The following is a 9867-nucleotide window of genomic DNA, read 5'->3' as shown; positions in this document are numbered from 1 at the left end:
CCCTCGTGGGGTCGTCACGGAGATCGCTCGAGATCCGAGCCCACTGGGTGCCTCGGACCCTTCCTTCGCCTGCCCGGCCCGGTGCCCAGACCTGGCGGTCGCCGGCGCCTGGCCCGCTGCGTGGGTCTTCCGGGAGCTAACTGCCCACCCAGTGCTGCGGCCTCGGCTCCCGCGTGCGCGCTCTGGTGGGGCCTTGCTAGGGGCGACCCTGTGGGCCAGCTTCCCACTCCCAGTCCCCAGACCGCGCCCAGCGTGGCTCCCTGGGCTACGGTACTGGCTCCTCCTGGGGGCCGTGGGACTGGGAGACGGGCGTTAGGGGAGACGGTGGGACCGAGGGCAGCCCTTGCTGTGTGCACAACGAGGTCGAGCGCAGGCCTCTGTTGCACAGCGTGCGGCTTTTGCTGGGACTGTGCTGGGGCTCAGAGGGTGGTATCGGTGCGGGAGGCGATGTCGGGGAGGCTTCACCAAAAAGAAGCCGGGGAGCTGACCCCTGGGGTGTGAACAGGTCTTCTTCAGGTGGAAGAGGGCAGGACCGAATTGCAAGTGGAGACAACTGTGTTTTCGCACACCTGGGGGTGAAGGGGACGCAGCCTGTCTACCTGACCCGTGAAATGCAGACTACCCCAGAAGCAGCGGGTTTACTGCTGCATTGATTAAGCAAGTCTGGAACAAACATGTAGCTAAGCTGCGAGTTCTGTGCCAGGGGTCCTAACACCCATTCCCCCAGGAAAACACAGCTTTGGAGGCTGGGTGTTTGTCAGGTCTCAGAATGGAGAGCAAGGGCCAGAGACACCAGGCAGGGGGAACCCACCCTGGGGCTCTGAGGGACGACGATGTGGGGAGCTGGTGGCAGAGCCTGAGCTGGCCCAAGGTTGCATGGTGGGGACACATTCAAGGCATCGTAGGGACTGGTGACCTCTGTTCCCAGAATGTCCCAGCCTGGCCTCCTGGTCCAGCCAGCAAGTAGTGAGTGCTACTCTGCAAAGACTCTGGGGGTGCCTGGACCCCCCCATCACCAAACATGATTGGTGACTTCTGTGTTCATCCTCACAAGAAGAGGGATTTTCTCTTGCATTAAAGACTTTATATTAAAGACTTTATATTACTTGTATTACTTTCAGGCAAGCCCAGGAAAGTCAGGGGCCTATGTGAGCCAAAGAGGAGAGAAGGCGATGCTTTAACCCATTGTTTCTGCCCCACCTTGCTTGTGGCCTTGGGGACTTGATTTGCACCGCAGGATAAAGGGCAATGAAAGCCCCTTCCTGACTGGCTTCTCACTGCACTCTGACCAGCCCACTGCACAGCGCCCACCCTGCAGCTCCAGGTACAGAGGCTGGGCTGGCTCTGGGCTGATCTCAGGGCCTTCTGATGGCTCCAACCCTCGGGATGCCTCATGCTCACCCTTTGGTACCCAGCTGACAGCTCAGCATGTCTGCTGTATGCCATCCTCAATGCCTGCTCTAGACAAGCCCAAGTTCCCCAGGAGTGGCAGAGGGAACTGACCTGGGAACTAAGTCCCAGCTCACTGAATCCCAAGTGGGCTGTCCAGCCTCCCCCTTAAGGTCGAAGTCCCAGGCAAGTTCCCTCCAGGGATGTGATCCCAGGGGTCACAGCAGCACATTCTGGCCTAACCTATTCACTACTTAATTAAACAGTTTCTGAACAGGCCAGGATGGGCATGGGCACTGACATTAATCCCCTTTCTCTGTGAGGGAGCTGGGTTGGGTTTGCCATCCCAATGTCTTTGTGGAAAGAGTTGGCAGGTGGAGCAAGTCTCAGGGGCCAGCTATAGGACAGGGAACCGAGGATTCACCTCTGCTGGAACCCTGTGACACCCCTGCAGGCAGGAGGGGCCAATGGAGGTCTGGGCACCTCTCCCAGCTTGGTGTTCACAGCCCCTCCCTGGCCCACTCCCTCTACACCTGCACCTGCTGGTCTCTGGGAGGGGAGCATCCATCCATCCGCGCGTAGGTTTCCGCTCCATTTCCATGAGGATGGTCTCCTTGATAGAATGCCGGGTAGGGTGTCCTGAGCCTGTGCTGGCTGTTGGCTAAGTGCCAAAGTCAGTGAGAGGGACTTGAAAACTCAAGACTTATTAACATTATTTTCTGTACTTTATGCCTTCAGGACTGATTTTTTCCTTAAAATGTGTAAAAACAAATATTGAAATTTCTATCTTTTATAAAATTTGGATTCTGTCATCACATGGACCTTTCATTTTCCTGAAATTTATTTTTATATATGTATGTCAAACATTGAATTTTTGTTTTCTTCTTTACTGAAATTGTGAACTGTTTTAGAGGCCAATTAAAAAAAAAAATCCTTCACAAACATTAATAAAATGTAGTAATTTATTTAAAATGTTTTTATACTTTTTCCTCTTTTTTTTTTTTTTTTTTTAATGTAGTAATTTATTTAAAATGTTTTTATACTTTTTCCTCTTTTTTTTTTTTTTTTTTTGAGACAGAGTCTTGCTCTGTCACCCAGGCTGGAGTGCATTGGCCCCATCTTGGCTCACTGCAACCTCTGCATCCCAGGTTCAAGCGATTCTCCTGCCTCAGCCTCCCAAGTAGCTGAGATTACAGGTGCTCGCCACTATGCCCGGCTAATTTTTGTATTTTTGGTAGAGACAGGGTTTCACCATGTTGGTCAGGCTGGTCTCAAACTCCTGACCTCGTGATCTGCCCACCTCGGCCTCCCAAAGTGCTGGGATTACAGGCGTGAGCCACCGCACCCAGCCTATACTTTTTAAAGATATGAATAATTGCATTAAAGACTTTATATTACTTGTATGAGTTAATTTACATTTTTCCACAATCTTGAAAAATATTTTAGCTAGGTATGCAATTCCAAATTGACACATATTTAACCTACAACCTTAAGCTTATTATCTATTGATATATCAATTTCATGAAGAAGTTGAGAAACAAGATTAAAATCTATTGCTCCATAATTTGCATTTTATATTTCAATTAGTTTAATTCATTTCTTTTATTTTAGTGTTAACATTTTCATTTATGATGTTTTTAGATATGTATACCTTTTGTGTTTTTCTTGGTTGATATTTGAGGAGCATTTATTTCATTATTCTTTAAAATGTTTAAACATGTCTTATTTTCTACTATTTTCTCTGTTTACTTAAATGTCTGTTTTGAAAATTCATTAGGAATTAGCCCTTTCATTCCATTTTCAATTTATTTTCACCTCTATTTTATATTTTCTATTCATTTTTCTTCTTGTCCTGACACCTAAGTGTTGATTTCAGTTCATTCTTTTACTCATATTTTAGCTCATATTTTTTACCTTGCCTGTATCCCTCTAATTTCTGTAAACATTTCTAATTACATATGTATTTTCTATACCTAATACACTACTTTGGAATTCCTTGAGGCCTCATTGTATGGGGGTGCTCTGATTTCGTTGTTGTTATTCCTGAATAACATTGACTTCAGTGCTCTTCATTTTGCATGTTTAAAAATATTAGATTGTTTGATTATATTTAACAGGTCTTAACTGATGTGCTGTTAAGTACTTTGGGTTTGGTTGAGCTTTGGGTTGGAGAATTTTCCTCCACAGAAGATTGTCTTGGATTTTTCTGTTTCTCTCTCAATATCCACCTGGAAAACATTTGAATTAATTTATATTCACTTAAATATTTCTGTGCAAAAACTGTGTACAGAAGCCCCAAAGTAACAGTGGGCTGCCTTCCTTCTCAAATCAGCCAAGGCATTGCCTGAGGAGCTTCACTGTTTATCTTCCTTTGGCTGCAGTCTGACTATTCTAGGCCGTTTTTCTTAGACTTGTGGAACTTTGAGCCTTTTGCTTTAGTTAGGCTGGTCAGTTTCTTCTCCCCTTAACTGGTGTTGCTGTAGCATTGTATCCATGCCCAAATGGATAAATAAAACCCAACAAAGGGTGCCCCTATTATGACTGCACCATCATGGGCAGCCCCATCCTGCCAGCTATGCTCTCATCCTCCCTCCTTTCTGCCACCTGTGCTTCTTTCTTCATTTTCATTCCCCACTTAGGAATAATTTGCCCAGTTGAGTACATATTCTGTTGTCCAGCATTTATGGTGGTTTGTAGTGGAAAATATTTTTAGAATATGTGGATTTTTGGAATATTTCCTCCCAATGCCCAGATAGCCACACACTTGATGGAGGAATTATTTCTCAGAATACTGCATACAATCGCCTTTGGAAGGAGCATATATCCCCAGCAAAAGCTCTGATTTTTTGAAGTCTGTATTGTGTGTTATTTCCAGGAGAATACAGCAATGGTGATAATGTTATTAAATTAATGAAATATGAAATGCTGTTATGCCTAACATAAGGATTTTATTGATCATGTCTTTTGGCTGAGGAGAATATTCCTGTCTTGTTGGAATTATTAATAATTAGACTGTAATTGCTAATAAGTCAGAAGAATTAGGAACACCAAGTTTCAGTCTTCTCAAGAGCACTCCCCTTATTAAATTTGAACTTTTACCTTTATCATGTGCAAAAGAAATATTTTTAGAGAAGTATTTAACGTTTTCCAGATGGATATATTACTGTTATTAGTTATCATTTTATTGTTAATTTTTAAAAGCATAGACTTGGAAGTATCAATATGTTTTTCAATATACCTTAGTGGAATTTATTTAAATTAAATTTTCATGGATGTCCTGTAGGAGGTTGAGGAAGTTATTTATATTGCTAGATTTCTGGGAGATTTATCAGGAATGAGTGTCAGACTTTGTCAGATGTCCACTGAAATAATCATGGTTTTTTCCTTTATTCTATTAATATGGTGTGTTACACTGATTGATTTTGAAATTTGTATTTGTAAGATAATTCCACTTGGTTATGTTGTCTAACATTCTTTTCTAATTTTCTTTCATTTTTATTAGAGTTGAGGCCTTTGTCACCCAGGTTGGGGTGGAGTGGCAGTCATAGCTCACTCTAGTCTCAAACTCCTAAGCGCAAGTTATCCTGCCACCTCGGTCTCTTAAGTAGCTGGGAGTACAGGTGTGCACCACCATGCCAGGCTTGTCTAACATTTTTATGTGTTGCTGAATCCAGTTTGCTAGAGTTTTTGAAGATTTCTGTCTTCATTCATGAGGAATAATGATCTGCACATTTATTTTCTTGTGATGCTTTTTTCTGATTTGTTATCTGGGTAATACTGGTCTCAAAAATGAATCGATGTTTTCCTTCTTCTCTGTTTTGCAAGTGTTTGTGATGCATTGGTTATTCATTAAGTGTTTAATGGAATTCACTAGTGAAGCTATCTGAGCCTGAGCTTTTCTCTATGTGAAGAGTTTTCATTAGTTTCATCTATTTACCTGTTGTATGAGTATGTATATATTCTATTTCTTCTTGAGTTTACTTTTCCAATTTGTGTATAGCAGCGAATTTGTTTCTAATTTGTAGTATTTCATGCTTCTAGGTTTTCATGGCAGTTGAGATGTAAGAATAAAAATAATGTTGGGAGAAGGAAGCTGTGGGACAATCCATGAATAACCCAACATCTGTTATGGGAAGGAGAAGATTGTTTTCCTTGCTGTACTTAATAGTCACATTTATAGTGTGAGGCAAATGTAATGTTGTATCTAAATAGAACTAGAAAAATGTGCCATTTGTCATAGCATTTAATCAAGATGGCAGTCTGAGCCTACCTCCTCTCTTTTATTAATATGTAGACAGAACACCAACATAAATTTGAATAAGGACAAACAAAATGTTAGCAAATGAAGAGTGATATGAATGGGTTAAAATGTGATGAAACAGAGTGGTGAATATTTACATAGAATCCATGATGTATTAGGCGCTATTTCAAGCTATTTGCACATACAGTTTTAATACCAATGACATTAAAATATATAACACAAAAATTCATATAAATAAAAATTACGACATTGAGAAAAATAGGTGACACTAAAACTGTCATAGAAATACACTTTTATATAAAACAAATAAATTAACATCAAGTATTAAATAAACTTTAGAAAGTTTGATTACTAATCAGATGAACAAGTGATTAGCCTTTTTAGCCAGGAAAAAAGGCATACACATTATTTTCAAATTCCAGAAACAAATATTTTAAATATTGAAGTTTAAGATCTAAAAATGTATCACGGATTTCATGGAAGTAGATATTCAACAGGTGATATTTTCTAGGCTCTGTGAAATTACATCAGAAAATGTAAATTAGAATATAACCCATAAATAATATCTAGCCACATACAAAGTAATTGAAGATCAATTTAAATAACTATTGGATTGAGAAATAGAGACTAAGGTAAATTTACAGGGTCAGTGAGGATCTAAGGAGGAAGCATTGACACTGTAGCCTAAGGACCTGGTATTGCAGAACAGAATCTACCAATGCTAACTTACTACTATAGAGAAAATATTGATTATGTTCATGTGCAGGTGCTATTCATGAAGAAAGGGATTAGAACTTCAGAAATGTGTTCAAAATACATCCCTACTTTGACATATTAATGAAGTAATCACATTCTACACATAACTACTCCATATGGAATATTGGGGAGGGGGTATTCCAAATAAAGAAACTGAGGATTTCTCATGAGAACTCAGTATCTGCTAGAAAATATCTAGGTAAAATATTTTACTTATGTGGACAGTATTGATGTTTTGCATCAAAAGTTTTGAGAATCCCTAAAATGTACAATGGAGATGAGGAGAAAATATCAGAGTTCCCCAGGACAAGAAATGAGGCAAGAAAAAATTCAGAGGAGTTGTGAATGTGAAAAGCCAATGGCTGGTCACACAGCAACATTGAAAGTCTTGTGCCAGGCGAACTAGAAAAAATATGTAAACATACAGATTGAAAATATTTACAATATTATATCTCCCTGATGTGAGAACTAAATTATAAAGATTGAAGCATACAAGAAAGTAAGCTACCAGAATTTAAGCTACCAGAATAAATTAGATTACACATAAATTTCTGACATTGAAATAGTCATAAATATTTAAGTCAATACAGTGGGAAAATAAGAAACTTGAATAATGTTGAAAAAGCAAAAATATTTAAATTTGAAAAGCATATGTGAAAAGAGCCCAGGATAAATTGAACAACTGAAAAATAAGGTATAGAATTTGAATATACATCATATTTGAATATTCATCATCTGAATATACATCGTATTAACTTTGTAAGAGCTGCTGAGAGGAATAGTGCACTGGGAGATTAAGCAGAACAAATCTATAGTGAAAAATGTAAACTGACATAAAACATAAATATAGATAAATAAAGACTAGAATAGGAAGGAGTAGAACATATCAATTACTTCACTGGCATATATAAAAAGAATAAAATACAACAATCAGAAAGTAACAATTTTATAAGATAAAATTAAAAAACAGATACAAATATTATAATTCACTCATGCACAGTGTTCAAAAAGAGGTAAATAAATATAAATATTGATGCAGAAATAATAAACTACTACTGCACAGTAAAAAAGGGAAGGAAAACTAGAGAAATACATATCTGAAAAAAACAGATTTTACATCATAAATGTTATTTACTATATTGTCAAAATTATCACAAATGATATTTTTTATTCCATTCAATGTTTTCTTGATTTTTTACACTTTTTTAATTTTTAGTTTACAAGATGTCAAACACTCAAAATGTTTTCTTGATTAATTCTATCTTGAAATTTTAGAAATACAGTCACATTATTTTCTACACCAAATTATATATACATATATAGATATATACACAAACACACACACACAAACACACACACACACAGTGCACCAGCACGTCATAATCACCCATTTAGAATGGCCATTATCTATACTACCATAGTATGGGGCTCACTATTTAGAAAATACTTTTTGTAGTTCTATATCTCTTGCCTAATATTTATCAACCAGAAGAGTGATAGTCATATAAAAATACCTCATGAGTGTTTGTATATCTGAACTAAAGTAAATTTTATTTTAAAGAAGAGAGTCACTAAATGGAAAAATATTTAAAAAACAAACAGACTCCCTCACATCACAGCACCCAGACTGCTTCTCAGTCTCTCTTTTATGTTTAAGGACTCTTGTAATTACATTAGGCTAAACTTGCAATTCAAGTTAATATTCTTATTTTTGAGTCAGCTGATCATCAACCTTTATTTCACCTGCAGCCTTAATTCTGCTTTGTCACATACCATGATACAGGGCTAGGCCCTGGGGGTGAGACATAGGCATCTTTTATGGCATTATTTCACTTACCACAGGGCTGATTAACTACATCTCCTTAAAATAATTCTGGTTCTTTTCAAGTTTTGTTTCTGTCCCAGGGAAGTATGTAAACTTTTTTTTTTTTTCTATCTCAGGAGGAAATTGCTAAAATCCAGCTCTCAATGTTAGAGGACATAGACTACCGTTTTCTACTTTATGATATCAATGAATTTGCATTAAATTAATTCCATGGCATTCCCTTTCTTAAGACTTTATACAGGAATACTTTCTCATGCCTTGGAAAAATACTAATTTCTCTAACAATAAAGATAATTCTCCATATCTTAAGCAAGATATCTCTGTATCAGAACCCTTTATAGACATATAATTTCACTGAATAATTTTGCAATTACTCTTTCATGTTACTGTCATGGATACATTCATGTAAGTGCAATATATTAGGAAAGTGATTCATATATGGTGAATTTATATAGATTCATATATATGCATATACACACTGTGTATAAGTCATAAAGAAATAATGAAATTAGATAAAATAACATAGGTAAAAATTTTATTTTTTTCTCTCTCCATGAGGTAACCAGATCACACACTCTAATTCATGCCACACATTTTCTAAATGTTTACTACATATTGCAAAACAGTGTATCTGGTAAATTATCAAATGTGTTTTTATGAGATTTTTGAGGGTATTTATGCTAAGTCTTGAGGAAAGAAAAGTAGTTTTCATAAACTAGGATTGAAAAATAAAATATAAGGGGATTCAGGGGATCATAATGGATGGGAGGCAGGACTAGATTGCAGCTTCAGACGGAGCAACATGCAGAGGCTTGCATTGTGAATTTTAGCTCCAGGTCAACTGCAAGAACAAACCATTAATTCCGAGAGGACCCACAGACCCTCTGAAGGAAGTAGACTGCCCCTGCAGAATCCAGGAGACATCCCAAATACTGTGAGTGCCCCAACTGCGGAAGTGGGAAAGAGAGACCCTCCTCTCCTGAACACATATCCCCACTGAAGATCTGTTTGCAGGAGAAGTTTCCAACTTTACCTGGAGCTGAGTCAAATTAGAGAGGTGAGCAAAATACAGGGGTAGAGGAAGCAGCAGAAAGGTCCTGGGAGCTTGCTGGGTCCCCAGGCAGCCCATTTCTGTCTGGCACCACAGAGATCCATCTGGAGGGTGGCCAGAGGAGCAGGGGATAAAACTCCACAGGGAGAAGGAATTCTCTAGCTGAACTTTGTAACAATTTGAACCTAGCAAGAAGCCTCCTGGCCAGAACTCAGGGGAGGGTGCAAATCTGGTGTGCAGACTCCACAGGCAGGGGAACTACTAAAGCCCTTTTCTTTCACAACTGGGAGGCAGATATCCGTGGCAAATTTTCAAGCCCTTCTCGCCCTCAACCTGGAAACAGACTCTGGGCTGTTGGGGGCATGGTGGAGGGCAGTGGGAATGAGACCTGCTCTTCAGTTTGTGTGGGAGCTGGGTGAGCCCTGTGACTGCCAGCTTTCCCCCACTTCCTAGATAACCTGCATGACTCAGCAGAGGTGGCCATACTCCTCCTTGGTACACAGCTCCAGTGACCTGGGAATCTCACCCCCATTCTCCACAGTAGCTGCAGCAAGACCTGCCCAAGGAGAGTCTGAACTGAGACAT

General features: G+C 39.4%; 1 long non-coding RNA gene across 1 annotated transcript; it reads left to right on the top strand.

Annotated features, from left to right (window-relative positions):
* Positions 1–71: 71 nt before the first annotated feature.
* On the top strand, positions 72–5201 carry LOC105516697. The gene is made up of 3 exons (XR_001002532.1): positions 72–185; positions 1122–1324; positions 4894–5201. It is a non-coding gene; the product is annotated as an uncharacterized LOC105516697 (long non-coding RNA).
* The last annotated feature ends 4666 nt before the right edge of the window (positions 5202–9867 follow it).

Source organism: Colobus angolensis, unplaced genomic scaffold (assembly GCF_000951035.1).
Source record: "Colobus angolensis palliatus isolate OR3802 unplaced genomic scaffold, Cang.pa_1.0 Scaffold288, whole genome shotgun sequence".
Taxonomy (NCBI): Eukaryota; Metazoa; Chordata; class Mammalia; order Primates; family Cercopithecidae; genus Colobus; species Colobus angolensis.
Note: the sequence above shows the minus strand (reverse complement) of the source record. Positions and strands in the feature narration are given on the sequence as shown.